The sequence below is a fragment of the Bufo gargarizans genome, chromosome 6 (genome assembly GCF_014858855.1).
Source record: "Bufo gargarizans isolate SCDJY-AF-19 chromosome 6, ASM1485885v1, whole genome shotgun sequence".
Lineage (NCBI taxonomy): Eukaryota > Metazoa > Chordata > Amphibia > Anura > Bufonidae > Bufo > Bufo gargarizans.
In genome coordinates, this window is record NC_058085.1 from 365,684,108 (window position 1) to 365,703,074 (window position 18,967).

Genomic DNA, 18,967 nt, shown 5'->3' on the forward strand with positions numbered 1-18,967 from the left:
CTAATGTTTTGGGGTGTACCCTAATTGAAACAAAAAAATATATAAAAACCAAAAAATAGTGTAGGCTACCTCCTCCTTCACCGCCGCTTCCACCTACACCGCCACATCCACTGCCTCCTCAACCTCCTACTCCATATGGACCTTGTCCTCCTAGATCAGATTATTATTTTTTATTTTTATGTATTTTATATAAATAAAACATATAAAAAATATGTTTTTAAATAAAAAATAAAAAAAATAATAATGGCTGCACACACATATAAGCAGTAAAGCTGAGAAATGGGGATCATTCTTAATTCAAGTGGTACTATACCTACTATTTGAATCAATGGAAGCTCTTAGCGCACATTTTGATCAAACTTGTGTGCGCTAAGAGCTTCCATTGATTCAAATCCCCATTTCTCAGCTTTACTGCTTATATGTGTGTGCAGCCATTATTTTTTTTATTTTTTATTTTTATTTTTTTATTATGTTTGCCTAATGGCTGTGCACCCATGACTATGATTATGAATAAGAATATGCCAGTCTAAATTTTCTTGTAATATTATGTCATTTTAAGTCATTTCCCTATCCACATTTGTTTTCAGAGCACTTCCCATTCTCTTAAACACATTTTGATGCCATTTGCAGCCCTCTAGCCCTTTCTATGACTTTTTAAGAGCCATTTTAGTGCTCAAAACTTTGAGTCCCCATTGACTTCAATGGGGTTCGGGGTCAAGTTCAGGTCAAATTCGGGTCCCGAACTCAAACTTTTTTGTGAAGTTCGGCCAAACCCGAACATCCAGGTGTCCGCTCAACTTCATCAGCATTCCTCTGGTGGAGTCGAGAAGTCATGTTCAATCCAGGCCTTGTTCATTTTTATATGAGTCAACCGGTCAGTATTTTCAGTTGACAGGCGGATACGCTTATCTCTTATAATGCCACCAGCAGCACTAAATACACGCTCAGACAAAACACTGGCGGCAGGGCAGACCAGTACCTCCAAAGCATAGAGCGCCAGTTCGTGCCACATGTCCAGCTTGGTTGTGAAAGATTGTGGAAGTGGGAGCAACACTAGGAGGCCACAGTGTAGCACGACTATGAGATATTGTGGAGGTGGCAGCAGCATGAGGAGGCCACAGAGTGGCAAGAAGACAAAGTTTGGAGGTGTCAGCAGTATAAGGAGGCCACCGAGTGGCACACTGACAGAGTCTGGAGTTGGAAACAGTATGAGGAGGCCACCTAGTGGTACAATGACCAAGTCTGGAGTTGGCAGCAGTATGAGGAGGCCACCGAGTGGCACAATGACAGTCTGAAGTTGGCAGCAGCATGAGGAGACCACAGAGTGGCCCAATGTCAGAGTCTGGAGCTGGCAGCAGCATGAGGAGACCACAGAGTGGCCCAATGACAGAGTATGGAGGTGGCGCCAGCAGCATCATCAGGAGGAGGCCACCGAGAGGCAAAATGACCGAGTCTGGAGTTGGCAGCAGAAAGAGGAGACCACAGAGTGACCCAATGACAAAGTGTGGAGGTGGCGGCAGCATGAGGAGACCACAGAGTGGCCCAATGACAAAGTGTGGAGGTGGCAGCAGCAGCATCAGAAGGAGGCCACAGAGTGGCATAATGACAGAGTCTGGAGTTGGCAGCAGCATTGTCATGGAACCATGAACCAGACGTACAACAAGAGATAAGTGGAAATAAGAAGGCTTTATTGAAAATCAAGCTGTAAGCAAAAGTCCAAACGGATGGCTAAACCGAAGCAGGGTCTTGCGTAGACAGAGGTCAGGAACCAGAAGGGTAGTCAGACGAAGCCTGGATCAGGAACCAGCAGGGTAGTCAGACGAAGCCAGGATCAGGAACCAACGGGGTAGTCAGACGAGGCCAGGATCAGGAACCAGAAGCAGCAGCAGTCTTAGAAGCATGTGAACACAGGAGGACCAAGCAAGGAACTGAAGCCACAGACCTCCTATATATATGAGCTAGGCATCCAGCTCCTCCCAGTGGGAAGGAGAAGCCGCAGGGTGGGAGGCTACAAGAAACCCAGAAACCAAGATGGCCGCCAGCACATGTCAAACGAAGGAGAACCGTAAGAAGGTAAGACCATGACAGTACCTCCCCCTCAGGGGCCCCTCCTCCGCGGAGTAAGGAACGGTTTCTGAGGGAAGCGTGCGTGGAAGGCTCGGAGCAAAGCAGGAGCATGGACATCTGCGGAGGGAACCCAGGAACGCTCCTCTGGACCATAACCACGCCAATGGACCAAAAACTGCAACCGACCGCGGACCAGGCGTGAGTCCAGGATATTGCTCACCTCATATTCCTCACGATTGCCCACTTGGACCGGACGGGGCCGAGGGACCGAGGAAGTGAAACGATTACACACCAATGGCTTCAACAGGGAGACATGAAACACGTTGGAGATCCGCATGCCAGGAGGAAGCGCAAGGGCATAGGCTACCGGGTTTACCCTGCGAAGCACTCGGAAGGGACCAACAAAGCGAGGCGCCAGCTTGGGAGTGGGCACTCGAAGGTTGAGGTTGCGGGTGGACAACCATACACGGTCTCCGACCTGGTAGGAAGGAGCGGGCGCTCGTCTGCGATCAGCCTGGAGTCTCTGGCGCTGCGCAGACTTCAAGGGACCTCTGGATCTGTACCCAAGAAGCACGTAGGACGGAAAGGTGATCCTCCACAGCCAGAATATCCTGGGGAGAGAATACCTCCGGTAACACGGCAGGTTGGAACCCATAATTGGCCATGAAGGGAGATGTCCCAGAGGAAGAGTTCACCGCCGTGTTCCTGGCAAACTCAGCCCAAGGCAGGAAGGTCAACCCAATTGTCTTGGTGATCGGAGACATAGCAACAAAGGAATTGCTCCAAGGCCTGATTGGATCGTTCTGCGGCCCCATTGGACTGAGGGTGGTAGGCCGAGGAGAAAGAGAGATGAATCCCCAACTGGGAGCAAAAGGCGCGCCAGAACCTGGACACAAACTGACTCCCCCGATCCGACACAATCTCCTTGGGCAAACCGTGCAACCGGAAGACCTCCCTGGCGAAAATCGTGGCCAACTCTTGTGCAGAGGGTAACTTCTTGAGAGGAACACAGTGGCACATTTTGGAAAACCGATCCACAATCATGAGAATGACCGTATGGCCTCGGGATGCAGGGAGGTCCACAATGAAATCCATCCCCAGGTGTGACCATGGGCGCTCCCCGGTGGCTATGGGTTGCAAAAGGCCCAACGGAAGGTGCCGAGGGGACTTACTCTGGGCACAAACGGAGCATGCCGCTACATATGCGGCGATGTCGGAACGTAGAGAAGGCCACCAGAACAGACGTGAAACAGCCCAGGACAGCTGATTCTTTCCAGGATGCCCCGCGGCCTTGGAGTTATGGTAGGTTCGCAACAACCGAGTGCGCAACTCCTCAGGCACAAAACACCTGCCGTTGGGTCTCCCAGAGGGAGCACCAGATTGAGCCGCCAAAATCTGCTCACCCAGGGGAGAGGTCAGGCTGGTGCGAATGGCGGCCAGGATCTGATTCGGAGGTATGACCGAAGTCGGAATCGACTCCTCCCCGGACAGCTCGGAGTACTGCCGTGATAAGGCATCCGCTCTGATGTTCTTGAAACCGGGTAGGTAGGAGACCACGTAATTAAAACGTGACAAGAACAGAGCCCATCTGGCCTGACGTGGTGTCAATCTCTTGGCCTCAGAAAGGTAGGTCAGATTATTGTGATCCGTCAGGATGAGAACCGGAACCACCGAACCCTCGAGCAAGTGCCTCCATTCTTTAAGGGCCTGCACGATGGCCAATAACTCCCTGTCACCAATCTGATAGTTGCACTCCGCGGAAGACAGTTTCCGGGAGTAAAACCCACAAGGAAGCAGAGGACCCTCTGGTGTTCTACGCTGAGACAGAAGGGCGCCTACTCCCGTCTCAGACGCGTCCACCTCGAGGACAAAGGGCAACCCAGGGTTGGGATGCGACAGAATCGGAGCCGACACAAAGGCGGAACTTTAGAGCCTCAAAAGCTCGGATGGCCTCGAGCGGCCAGACCTGGAAATTACTGCCCTTCCTGGTCAGATCCGTGAGAGGCTTGGCTAGCATGGAAAAGTCCCTGATGAACTTCCGATAATAATTGGCGAAGCCCAAAAAGCGCTGCAGGGCACGGAGACCACTGGGCTGGGGCCACTGTAAGACAGCCGAAACCTTCTCAGGATCCATGGAGAACCCCTCAGCGGAAATGATGTAACCTAAGAAGGTTACCTGGGATCGGTGAAATTCGCATTTCTCAAGCTTACCGAACAGCCTGTTCTCTCGTAACCGTTGCAACACTCGTCTGACATCCATAATGTGGGCCTCCATGGATTCAGAATATACCAAGATGTCATCCAAATAGACCACCACACACTGCTGCAACAGGTCACGGAAAACATCGTTGATGAATTCCTGGAAGACTGCGGGCGCATTGCACAACCCAAAGGGCATAACCAAGGATTCATAATGACCTGGTCCTGGTGTTAAACGCGGTCTTCCACTCATCGCCCGCCTTGATCCTTACCAGGTTATATGCCGCCCTCAGGTCGAGTTTGGTAAAGACCGTGGCCCCTTTGAGGCGATCGAACAGCTCGGAAATCAACGGTATCGGGTAAGCGTTCTTGATCGTGATGCGATTGAGACCCCTGTAATCGATGCAAGGCCTCAACTCACCGCCCTTCTTTTTCACAAAGAAAAATCCAGCCCCTGCCGGGGACGAGGATTTGCGAATGTGTCCGCGTGAAAGCGCTTCCCTCACGTACTCCTCCATGGCCTCATTCTCCGCTACCGACAGTGGATAGACTTTGCCACGAGGAGGAACGGCACCAGATTGTAACTCTATGGCACAATCGTATGGGCGGTGCGGAGGTAGGGCAACCGCGCGCACCTTATCGAATACATCCCGGTACTCTTCGTATTCAGGAGGCAACAGAGAGTCCGAGGAAGTACACAGCAACTTGACAGGCCCATGGATGCAACTAGCCCCACACTGCGGTGACCACGAGAGGATCTCGGCCGATCTCCAATCGAAAGTCGGATTATGCTTCTGGAGCCAGGGGTACCCCAAGACCACCGAGTAGTGTGGAGACGAAATCACCTGGAGACAGACCGACTCTCTGTGAACGGCACCAATGGCTATCCCCACTGGAAGGGTCTCATGAGTCACGTGTGGCGGCAGAAGGGGTCTGCCGTCTATCGCCTCAAGAGCCAGTGGGGAACCTCGAGGCTGCAGAGGAATGGAATTGGCGGCAGCGAACACACTATCAATGAACAAACCACCAGCACCAGAGTCCACCAACGCCTGGGTCGTCACCGAGCCCCCGACCCAGGAGAGGACAACAGTGATCAGTGGTTTGTCAACACGGGAAACCGGGGACGAGGAGACTCCACCCAAGATCTGCCCCCGACAGGATCTCAGGTGCGAGCGTTTCCCGGACGGTTCGGACATGCCAACCGAAAATGCCCACCGAGACCACAGTACATGCATCGGCTCTCGCGTCTCCGGAGTACCCTCTCCCCCTCGGACAGGCGAGCAAACCCCAGCTGCATGGGTTCACCCCCAGACAAGTCATCCCCAGGAGGCGTGGGAGGAGAGGGAGGCACAGCAAACGTAGGCGCCAATCTGTTAGAAGACCTCCGCAGGCTCTCCTTAAAGGAAGGTCTCTCCCTGAGTCTGGTGTCAATCAAAATCAGGAAAGAAATAAGAGACTCGAGCTCCACTGGTAGGTCCTTAGCTGCAACCTCATCCTTCAAGGCATCCGAGAGACCATGAGAGAAAGCAGCGACCAGAGCCTCATTATTCCAGCCCACCTCTGCTGCCAGGGTACGAAACTCAATGGCGTATTCAGCTACGGATCGTGAACCCTGTCTGATGGACATAAGGAGCTTCGCAGCAGAGGCAGCACGAGCCGGCACATCGAATACCTTCCGAAGAGAAGCAACAAAACCGGAAAACTCGGCAACCACCGGATTGTTGTTCTCCCATAAAGGGCTGGCCCAGGCCAAGGCCTTGTCCGAGAGCAGCGAGATCAAGAAGCCCACCTTTGATCTCTCAGTAGGAAAGGCATGTGGCAGCAACTCGAAATAAATGCCCACCTGGTTAAGGAAACCTCGGCACTGAGTTGGCTCTCCCCCAAAGCGCTGTGGAAGGGGGGCAGAACCGGTCATACCCCGAGACACCGCAGGCGCAGCAACAGGTGTCGGGGTAGACTCTGGCGCAACAACCGGAGCGGCAGTAGGAGCGGGCCCAGGAGCGACAACCGACCCATCGGCAACGGAAGCGAAATGAGCCGTGCGTTCAAGCAGGGTTTGCAACGCCACAGCGAACCGACCCAACAGGTGATCCTGCTGATCAAGTCTGGCAACCAGCGTAGGTAGCGAGGATGGCCCTGTACCGTCAGAATTCATGGCTTGGTCCTAATGTCATGGAACCATGAACCAGACGTACAACAAGAGATAAGTGGAAATAAGAAGGCTTTATTGAAAATCAAGCTGTAAGCAAAAGTCCAAACGGATGGCTAAACCGAAGCAGGGTCTTGCGTAGACAGAGGTCAGGAACCAGAAGGGTAGTCAGACGAAGCCTGGATCAGGAACCAGCAGGGTAGTCAGACGAAGCCAGGATCAGGAACCAACGGGGTAGTCAGACGAGGCCAGGATCAGGAACCAGAAGCAGCAGCAGTCTTAGAAGCATGTGAACACAGGAGGACCAAGCAAGGAACTGAAGCCACAGACCTCCTATATATATGAGCTAGGCATCCAGCTCCTCCCAGTGGGAAGGAGAAGCCGCAGGGTGGGAGGCTACAAGAAACCCAGAAACCAAGATGGCCGCCAGCACATGTCAAACGAAGGAGAACCGTAAGAAGGTAAGACCATGACAAGCATAAGGAGACCACAGAGTGGCCCAATGACAGAGTGTGGAGGTGGTGGAAGCAGCAGCATCAGGAGAAGGCCACCGAGTGGCACAATGACAGAGCCTGGAGTTGGCAGCAGCATGAGGAGACCACAAAGTGGCCCAATGACAGAGTATGGAGGTGGCGGCAGCAGCATCATCAGGAGGAGGTCACCAAGTGGCACAATGACCGAGTCTGGAGGTGGCAGCAGTATAAGGAGTACACCGAGTGGCACAATATCAGAGTCTGGAGTTGAAAGCAGTATGAGGAGTCCACCAAGATGCACAATGACCGAGTCTGGAGGTGGTGGCAGCAAGAGGAGACCACAGAGTGGCCCAATGACAAAGTGTGGATGTGGCGGCAGCAGCAGAATCAGGGGGAGACCACAGAGTGGAACAATGACAGAGTCTGGAGGTAAAAGCAGTATGAGAAGGCCACCGAGTGGCACAATGACAGAGTCTGGAGTTGGCAGCAACCAGTAGTTGTAAGGCACTGAGGGATCATTAAGGACGCTGACACGGTCTGCTATGTACTCCTTTACCATCTTCCAAATTTTTTCTCTCTTGTGGCAGTAGGCCGCACATCAGGTTGAGGGTGCTGGCAGGGTGTCATGAAACTGTCCCAGGCTTTGGAGAGTGTTGCCCTGTCTCTGTTGGAACTGCTGTGTGTTCCCCTTGTCTCCCCTCCTCGGTTGGCCAAGGAAGTACGGACTCGCCAGCGTTGTCAGATGGAAAATTATGGAGCAATTTTTCAACAAGAATCTTCTGGTATTGCACCATTTTGCTCGTCTTCTCCAACAGAGGAATGAAAGATCAGAAGTTCTCTTTGTAGCGTGGGGTTGAGAAGGGTGAACAACCAGTAATCCATGCTGTTTAAGATGCGTATAACGTGTGGGTCGCCTAACATGCAGTCAGCCATGTCTGTCAGAGTACCAACAGGCGAGACGTCGCTGTCATTATCAGGAGTATTACTACCAATTTCCTCTTCTGCCCACCCACGCAGAACAGATGGAATTAAACTTCCATGGGTACTACCCTCTGTAGCTGAGGCAACCGTCTCCTGCTCCTCCTCCTCTTCAGCCTCCAATTTGCACTGAGAAGATGAACTGAGGGTGCTCTGGCTATCATCAACCTGTGTAATGTCTTCCCCCATTTCCACCTCTTCCACGTGCACAGCATCGTCCTTAATTGTGAGCAGCAAGCGTTTGAGAAGACACAGAAGTGGGATGGTGACAATGATAATAGCGTTATCGCCACTCACCATCTGTTTTGATTGCTCAAAGTTGCATAAAACCTCACATAAGTCAGACATCCATGCCCACTCCTCGTTTGTGAATATCGGAAGCTGACTGGAAGGGCGACAACCATGTTGCAGTTGGTATTCCACAACTGCCCTCTGCTGCTCACAAAGCCTGGCCAACATGTGGAACGTGGAGTTCCAGCGTTTGCTCACGTTGCACAATTTCAAGCGCTGCTGCAGCGTTGACAGACCGGCTGTCGGTGACTTGCGGAAATGTGCACACACGCGGCGCACCTTCACCAGTAGCTCAAGCAAATTAGGGTATGTTTTTAGAAACAGCTGAACCACAAGGTTGAATACGTGGACAAGGCATAGGATGTGTCTAAGGTTGCTCAGCTCCAAAGCCGCCATCAAGGTACGGCCATTATCAGACACAACCATGCCTGGTTCTAGATTGAGTGGCGAGAGCCACAGCTCAGTCTGGTCTCTTATGCCCTTTAACAGCTCTGCGGCGGTGTGCTGTTTGTCCCCTAGGCAGATCAGCTTCAGCACGGCCTGTCGTCGCTTCCCTACTGCAGTAATACACTGCTTCCAGCTACTGACTGCTGACTGACTGGTGCTGCACGCGGATAATTCAGAGGTGGAAGTGGAGGAGGAGGCGGAGGAGAAGTGGGGGTTGGAGCCACTAACGTAGGTGGTGGCGGAAACCCTGATGGAATTGGGACCCGCAATCCTTGGCATAGGTAGCACCTGTGCCATCCAATTGTATGAGTCGCTCCTGGCCTCCACAACATTTACCCAGTGTGCCGTCAGGGAAGTGTAGCGTCCCTGGCCGAAAGCACTTGTCCATGTGTCCGAGGTTAAGTGTACCTTCCCAGTAACTGCGTTGGTCAGAGCACGTGTGATGTTAAGGGACATATGTTGGTGTAAGGTTGGCAGGGCACACCTTGAAAAATAGTGACGGCTGGTGACTGCGTAACGCAGGACGGCCGCCGACATCAGGCTGTGGAAGGCCTCAGTATCCACAAGCCTAAATGGCAACATTTCCAGGGCCAGGATTTGGAAAGCTGCACATTTAGTGCTATGGCCTGTGGGTGAGTGGCTGGGTATTTGTGCTTGCGTTCAAATGCCTGGGGTAATGACATTTGGATGCTGCGCTGGGACAGGTAAGTGGATGTGGTCGCTGATGGTGCTTGCAAAGGCCCAGGTGCAGGGCGGGGGCATCCAGACCTGTGTTTTGGACAGGGGATTGCCCAGGACATAATTTAGGGGAAGAGAAGGCAGTGGTGTGACCCGCAGACACAGATTGTGGACCCAGGTGTTTGGGCCACCTATTAGGGTGCTTTGATGCCATGTGGCTAATCATGCTGGTGGTGGTGAGGTTGCTAGTGTTCACATCCCGGTTCATTTTGGTGTGGCACAGGTTGAAAACTACTATTCTTTTGTCGTATGCACTTTCCTCAAAAAAGCGCCATACTGCCGAACACCTAAACCTTGGCAAGGGAGATTTACGCAAGGGAGTGCTTCCTGGAACAGTTGCGGGCCTGTTCGGTGGTACCCGCCTTCTACCTTTTGCCACCCTACTGCCTCTTCCAGCCTTGGGAATCGTTGGGCACAAGATCTCAGGTCCCTCTTTGGCGATAGGGCCAAATCAATTAATGGTGATGAAAAGAGGTCATCGGAAAATCAGAGTGTGGGATCACTTGTTTGGCCAGAATTTAAATGGTTGGAGGAAGGAGGATCAGGGTGAGGATTGTGTGGATCAGACTCCTGGCTACTGAGACTGGACTTGGTGGAAGACAGTATGGTGCTTAACCAACTGGAAACACTATCTACTGCAATCAAACCGACCACCTGCTCGCACCGCCCTGCCAACTGGGACATGAAGCTAGGTATTTTGGATGATTGTTTTTCTTGTGCTCTGGCAGCAGACACAGTTTGAACGCGCCCAGGGCCACGGCATCTGCGTGCACCATTAGCATCACGGCCACTTCCCCGTCCCTTCATATACTTCATATTAAATGTTATATGCACGCTTGACACACAAGGTGTGGCACGGATGTCACAGTTCACAGCAAGCACAGTATATGGAAAAAGTACGTAAAAGTATGGAAAAAGGAAAATAGATTTTGCTTATATTTTTACTACTTTTGTCCTGACACACAGAAGGTATTGCAGCACAGATGTGACAATTCACTGCAGGGACCGTTTATAGGAAAAATGTGGATAAATTATGGAAAAAATATATTTGCTGTCACTAATATTTTTCCCAATATCTGGCCCTGACACACAGACGCTATTGCAGCACAGGTGTGACAATTCACTGCAGGGACCGTTTATAGGAAAAATGTGGATAAATTATGAAAAAATATAATTGTTTTCTAATAATATTCTTCCTGTCTCTGGCCCTGACACACAGAAGGTATTGCTGAACAGATGTCACAAGTTACTGCAGACACCCTCTATAGAAAACGAATTGCAAAGTATGGAAAAAATAATCGAAGACTACTTTGCAAGATTAAATTGCTGCCGCAACACACAATAGTCCTTAAAAGGACTTTTGGGTCTTTGAAACGTTTTAAAATTGAATAAATTGCGATAAAAAACCCCTTTACTATTTGTTCCTTCCTAAGCGCAGCTCTCCCTGACTCGCAATGAGCCGCACCCGCGTCATCGGGTGCTATATAGCTCCAAATAAGGGGTTCCGGCCAGCCAATCACTGTAATGCCAGTAGCCAGCATGGCTACTGGCATTACAGTGATGGCAGCACTTACCTGCATGTTTATTGGCTGCCTAGCAGCAGCAAAATGTGCGGAGAGGAGACTCGAGTATGACGCTCGAGCAAATGCGGTACTCTGCCGAGTACCGCCATGTGCCGAGAATAGCGATGCTCGAGCCGAGCAGGTATTCGACCGAGCATGCTTGCTCAACACTAATAATGAAAGGTAACAACGTTATATTAAAGCTGGAGGCAGATTACACAAGATCCACCATGGACAATAGGTCAAAGGGACAAGTTCTCCCTCTTCTTCCTGCAAAATGCTGCTGTATGGATTCTGCTGCACTCACTATTTTGCTGGTGCAGTCGATGTGTACATATATTACATTATTTATCCTGTACTGATCCTCAGTTACATCCTGTATTATTATATTTCAAATAGCCTAGTTTCCTAGACTAGTAGACTCCCGTTTCAGGTCAATTTAAAACGTAACATTTATTTTATTTATTAGGAATAATAAAGAAAACGGGAGAACAAGGAATGTTTAAAATTCCAAGGTGCGGCAGGACTCTAGTGGCAGAGGTAAGGGTTACTTCACCCATATATTCTGTCTCCTAACATTCATCCATCCTTCCTTTTACTTATCATTTCACGGTATACAATGTTCACCTAGATGGATCCGTGCTAGAGGATCACCTATTCTGTCGCATTAGATCAATTGCTTCCTATAGCTCTATTTCTTTGGCGCGACTCTTTGCCACTTATGGTCAGGGCACAAAGAGTCTGCAGTCACTCTTTGCCGTGACACTTGGTCCTGCCTGCACCTGATCTAAAAACTAGGACGAGAGCTCCCCCAACATGTTTCACCACTGAAATGTGGCTTCTTCAGGGGAATGGAGCTACTATCAACCATGATTGGTTGATAGTAGCTCCATTCCCCTGAAGAAGCACATTACACATTACATTACTTATCCTGTACTGATCCTGAGTTACATCCTGTATTATACTCCAGAGCTGCACTCACTATTCTGCTTCTGGAGTTACTGTGTACATACATTACTTATCCTGTACTGATCCTGAGTTACATGCTGTATTATACTCCAGAGCTGCACTCACTATTCTGCTGGTGCAGTCACTGTGTACATACATTACTTATCCTGTACTGATCCTGAGTTACATCCTGTATTATACTCCAGAGCTGCACTTACTATTCTGCTGGTGCAGTCACTGTGTACATACATTACTTATCCTATACTGATCCTGAGTTACATCCTGTATTATACTCCAGAGCTGCACTCACTATTCTGCTGGTGCAGTCACTGTGTACATACATTACATTACTGATCCTGTACTGATTCTGAGTTACATCCTGTTATACTCCAGAGCTGCACTCACTGTTCTGCTGGTGCAGTCACTGTGTACATACATTACATTACTTATCCTGTACTGATCCTGAGTTGTATCCTGTATTATACTCCAGAGCAGTACTCACTATTCTGCTGGTGCAGTCACTGTGTACATACATTACATTACTTATCCTGTACTGATCCTGAGTTACATCCTGTATTATACTCCGGAGCTGCACTCACTATTCTGCTGGTGCAGTCACTGTGTACATACATTACTTATCCTGTACTGATCCTGAGTTACATCCTGTATTATACTCCGGAGCTGCACTCACTATTCTGCTGGTGCAGTCACTGTGTACATACATTACTTATCCTGTACTGATCCTGAGTTACATCCTGTATTATACTCCGGAGCTGCACTCACTATTCTGCTGGCGCAGTCACTATGTACATACATTACTTATCCTGTACTAATCCTGAGTTACATCCTGCATTATACTCCAGAGCTTCACTCACTATTCTGCTGGTGGATTCACTTGAAAACAATGTAGTATTGTTATGACAGAGACATGGTAAGGCTGTGGGTGTGCGAGGATCCGAATGGGCAGGGAGAGGGGAAACTGTGGTAAACTTTGCTACTCCCCATCGATGTGACATACAGCAAAAAATGAAGGTTTACGGGGGAAGCAGGAAACAGTGGGCGTATCCAAGGGAGGTTAACGCTGTGCATCTTGGGATCCGATGACTCTTTGTAGCGGATGTTGAGAAGTAAAGCTGGCTGGAGGGTCATGTGACCACTATTCACAGAGCACGAATGGGGCAGAATTCACAATATAAGTACAGTAAATTGCAAAGTTGTTTGGGGGGCGATATTAAGGCTATATAGCTAATGTTTTACGTCTCAGATAACCCATTTAGGCATTTGGGTCACATTTATTCTAACCTATATCAAATTGTATACAAATCGAATTTTACAAAATTCACACATCTCTAGTAATAGTTAAATATTTTTGAGAGGAAATTTATGAAATCTACAGAACATGTCCTCAAGTCCCACGTCACATGAAGCTCTAGTCCTGACACTCTGTTTACATTTCAGAAATAAACATATCCAGCAAGGTCACTGATAAACTCGACCTTCTCTGTGTATTTCACTAGAGTGATGGGAGGGGGCACTTACCTCCCTCTCTTATAAACACTTGTTCTTAACCATTGTCTTATATTTGGAACCTCAACCATGAAGCTACTCCTGATTTGCGCTCTCCTTGGAGCTGCCGGTGAGTCCCTTCACCTGCTAGGAAAAAGAAAATTGTAAGGATTTTAGTAATCTTGTATCTGCTTTGTTGGTTCTGTATTTACCATTTATATTGGTTTAGTCAATTATTTTTTTTGGGCCTCAGCTGCAATAAATCACTTTACAAACAGATTTTTTAAAGATGTATTTTAACAGTTTTTAGATGTCCATTTTCTGGTACTTATTTCAAAATGTGCTGGAACTAAAAAAACAACAAAAAATAAAATAAAAATATTTGTACTTCAGTTACAAATAATTTTAACCACTTCCTGACCGCCCATTGACTATAAAGGTCCTTGGGCAGTGTATACAGATCAGGAAGCACTATGCCACTTTCTGTCCCGTCCCAGTGGTCATGTGACCGCCGGGGCTGGGAGAGTGCAGGAGCTGTTGGGTCTTCCACAGACCTAGATCAGCCCTGCACTAAGGCTGTACAGTGCAGTATTATGCTGTAAAAGCCTCTCTGGGGGGTGTATTTCCACTGTATCTGGAGCCACTGTGTCAGCCCTAGTTACAGAAGAAATCAATAGTAAAAAAAAAAAATGAAGTTAAATGTCCCCCAGAGGTCTTGTATGATCTTATGTGGGACATAAAGTGTAAAATAAAAAATATCAAAAATAAAACAATAAAAGTGTTTTTAAAAATAAAAAAAGTTTCACATAAAAAATTAAATTCCCCAAAAATCCGTTAATTGAAAAAATAAATAAATAAAATAGACATATTTGGTATCACCGCGTCCGCAATGACCGGCTCTTTAATAACATCCTATGGTCTACCCCATCAAGTGAATGCCATAAAACAAAATGTATAAACATTGCTCCAAAACAGATCTTTCAGTGAGCTCACCTCCCAAAAAACATGTTAATTAATCAAAAAGTTGTATGTACCCCAAAATGGTAGCAATAAAAATATCACCTCATCCCGCAAAAATGAGCCCCCACACAAGACCATAGACATAAAAAAAATAAAAATATGGCTCTATGAAAATTGCAACACAAAAACATGATTTTTGTTTTTAAAAAAATGCTCTTATTGTGTAAAATGTAAAAAAATAAAATAAATAGACATATTTGGTATCGCTGCGTCCGTAACAATTGGCTCTACAAAAATATCACATGATCTACCCCATCAAGTAAAGGGTGTAAAAAAAACTAATACAAATTATGTCAAAATAGTTTTTTTTAGTCACCTCACCTCAAATCAAAAATTTGTATGTACCCCAAAATGGTAGCAAGAAAAATGGTAGCCAGAAAAAGGAAAAAATATGGCTCTAAGAAAATTGCAAAATAACTAAAATAACGTGACCTAAATGGGAGGAAATGCTCAAAACCCCCAAACACTATGGCGTATTTATAATCGGGGGAGCAATTCCTCCGCATGTGATTTGTTGCTAAAGGCAATCCCCAGCAAAAATGCATACAATGGAGGATGCCAGCAGCGTACCACAAGCACCACAATGGCATCCTACACAAGATGGGATAATGTGTGGATGCAAATATAAAAAGGAGTGATTTAGCTAAGAAAATGGCAACACAAAAACATGATTTTTTTCTAAAAATGTTTTTATTGTGTAAAACATAAAAATTTAAAATTAAAACTAGACAAATTTGGTATTGTTGCATCTGTAATGATTAGATCTATAAAAATATCACATGATCTACCCCATCAAGTGAACAGTGCAAAAAAAAAGTGAAACATGACACCAAACTGCTTTTTTTGTGACTTCACCTCCCAAAAATGAGATAAAAAGAAATTAGAAAGCCAAATGTACCCCAAAATGGTGCCAATAGAAATTACAGCTTGTTTTGCACAAAATAAGCCCTCACGCAGCTCATTTAACAAAAAAAAGTTATTGCTCTTAAAAACCATGACAGAAAATTCCATGTTAAAAGATCCGCTTCTTCCCTTCTGAGCCCTGGCGTATCCCCAAATAACAGTTTACGACCAGAGTTGGGGTGTTACTGTATTCAGGAAAAAGTGGGTAGCAAATTGGGGGGGATATTCTCCTGTTATCTTTTGTGAAAAAGAAAGTTTGGGCCTAAAGCACCATTTTCTTGTTAAAAAAAATGTAGCTTTTTATTTTCACACCCAAGTATTAAAAATTCTGTGAAACAGCTGTTGAGTGAAGTGCTTGCTACACCCCTTAAAAATTCCTTGGGTGGTTTATTTTACAAAATGTGGTCATTTTTTGAGGTTTTCACTGTGGGGGTACCTCAGGGCCTCTTCAAATGCAACATAGTGGCCAAAGACCATTCCAGCAAAATCTGCCCTCCAAAAACCATATGGCACTCCTTGCCTTCTGTGCCCTGTCATGTGCCCAAACAGCGGTATATGACCACATATGGGGTGTTTCTGCAAACTGCAGAATCAAGGTAATAAATATTGAGGTTTATTTTGTTGTTAACCCTTCCAGGATTTTGTTTTTTATTAAAATGAAAAATCTGCAAAAAAAAGTGACATTTTGAAATTTCACCTCTATATTGCTTTAATTCCTGTGGAATACCTAAAGGGTTAACAACATTTCTAAAACCAGTTTAGAATAGTTTTAGGGGTGTCATTTCTAAAATGGGGTCAATTATGGGTTGTTTCCATTACATAAGCCCCACAAAGTGACTTCAGAACTGAACTGGTCCTTAAAAAAGTGGTTTTGGAAATTTTCTTGAAAATTTAAAGAATTGCTCCTAAAATTCTAAGCCTTCTAACGTCCTAATTTTTTTTAATGAAAATTACAAAATGATGCCAACATAAAGTAGACATATGGAGAATGTTAAGGAATAAATATTTTATGAGGTATCACTTTCTGTTTTAAAAGCAGATAAATTTAAATTAAAAAAATTGCAATTTTTTTTAAATGTTTTTCTTTAATAAAGGTGAAATATATTGACTCAAATTTATGACTATCATGTAGTACAATGTGTCACGATAAAACAATCTCAGAATGGCTTGGATAAGTAAACGCGTTCCAAAAGTTATTACTAGAGATGAGCAAATTTTAAAAAAATTTGATTCGCCGATTCACCAAAATTAGATTTGATTCAAATAAATTTGCAGCAAATTTCGTTAAAAATGGCTGTTTCCTGGCTGCAGAGAGCCTTTATAGTGATGTATAACACTGTGCCTTGCAGTAACACGCATAGGGAGTCTGCTTTGGTAGTGAAATAATACTGTGAGTCCGTATGACATGCAGATGACAGGCGTCACTCTTAGAATCATTGCGCACTTCACTTATTTGGGCAGTCACAGGGCCAAAACTGACCAAATAACGCACGTATGAACTCAGCCTTACAGGTCAATATTAGCGTCAAGAAGAAGTGCACTCCTTTTACACCGTGATCATCTGATTCCACATAGATGTCTACAGACCCTGTTCTATTAAACGCTTATACAAGTAGAGCCCCCCGATAGTGTTGAGCGAGCATGCTCGGCCAAATTGCTGTTTGGCTCGAGCATCGCTATGCTCGGCACATCCGAATGCTCGGCCGAATACTGCGGGTGCTTGAGTACAATTTAAAACAATGAAAGTCAATGGGAGACCCAAGCATCAAACCAGGCACCCCCTGCTCTGAAGAAGAGAGGATGTCTGGCTCACAATAAACGGTTAGAAATTAATGGAAACCCCATCAAAATTGTTTGGAAACAGCATTAAGAGGATAGCTGGATGCATTTTGGACTCCTATTATCTACGACATACAATAGACTACCACACAAAGGCTATATGCCAAAAGCCAGGTATATGCAAGCCATCGATCTATCTATGAGACAGACGACAGGCTTAGTCAGCATACCTTACAATGGCTGCCTTGTGCACTATGAGACATTCCAAACCAGCTATTGGCTTATGACAAGACTATGAATCCAATAGATTGCACTGTTCATGAGTAGTGTAGATTGCGAATATTCTAATCACAAATTTTTATTGTGATTTTTCCATGCAAAAGGGTACACTAATAATCTTGTCATAAGACTATGAAACCAATAGATGGCGCTGTTCAGGACTCATGAACACCGCCATCTATTGGCTTCATAGTCTTATGACAAGAGAAATCGTCTTGTCATAAGACTATGAAACCAATAGATAGCGCTGTTCATGAGTAGTGTAGATCGATGAGTAGTGTTCCATGCAAATGGTTTTTAAGCTGAAAAACAAGGCAGATTCTGCTCATTTGCATGTCTTTCCCATATGCCCATGTTTATGCAAATACGTTTTTACATGACAAAACTGTATAAAAAGGTTAATGAATATTATGTTAGGAAAATCAAAAAACTTTTTGTCTCCCTAATGATATTGATCTAGGTGCACAGGTCCACCCAATCCATCCAACAGATCTGAAGTAACTTTGAGGCTTACGGGCTCTCAGTAAGATGAGAGCTGGTTTGAAATGTCTTATAGTGCACAAGGCTGCCATTGTAAGGTATGCTGAATAAGCCTGTCATCTGTCTCATGTATAGATTGCTTGCAAGTATATGGCTTGCATATACTTAGCTTTTGGCATATATCCTTTGTGTGTTTGTCTAATATATGTCGTAGATAATAGGAGTCTAAGACGCATAATGGTGTTTCCAAACCATTTAAATGGGGTCTCCATCAATTTCCAACCTTTTTTTGTGAACCAGACACCCTCTTCTCTTCGGAGCAGGGGGTGCCTGGGGTTCTCCCATTGACTTCCATTGTGCTCGGGTGCTCAGTAGAGCACACGAGCATACCGATGTGTTTGGCCAGAGCACACAAGCGCTTTGGTGCTTGATCAACACTACTCCCCGACAGAGTGGAGAGGGTGTCAGCAGTAAGTTTGTGTTGACGTCGCTGATTATTTTTCCCTTCCTCTGATTCATCAGAACAATAACCCCCAAAAAACGGATCCTGTCTGTGGAGCATGCACCTTCACTCGGTCAGCATTAGGTCAGTAATCCATCAGTATTGCTAATGCCAAATAAAACAGGAGTGGATCGAAAATAGAGGTGACATGTGAATATTTGCATGTCTACTGTGTTTTGCACCCACTCCTGCTTTTGGCTACTAAATCATAAACCAATTCTGATGGGACCATGCAGGCCTTATGGCTGCTACACAGACAGGAACCATTGTGCGTCTCATTTTTCCTTCTTTCTGACAGATTAGAAGAAGGGTCAAGTAAATGATGATGTCAGCCCAGCTGAAAGGCAAAATAGTGGCCCAGTAATGAAGTGGGGAGGGTAGGAACAGCATGAGAAGTCCACAGAGTGGCCCTATGACATAGAGTTGAGGTAGAAGCAGCATGAGGAGGCCACAGAGTGGCACAATAACAGTGTGGAGGTGGCAACATCAGGAGGAGGCCACAGAGTGGCACAAGGACAGTGTGGAGGTGAAGGCAGCATCAGGAGGCCATAGAGGTGCAGTTGGGGCGGTTTGTGTGTCAGTTGGTGAGGTTAGGTTGTTTAGGTTGGCTTTTTCGTTTGGTTTCTTTGGGGCGTTGTGCATTGGG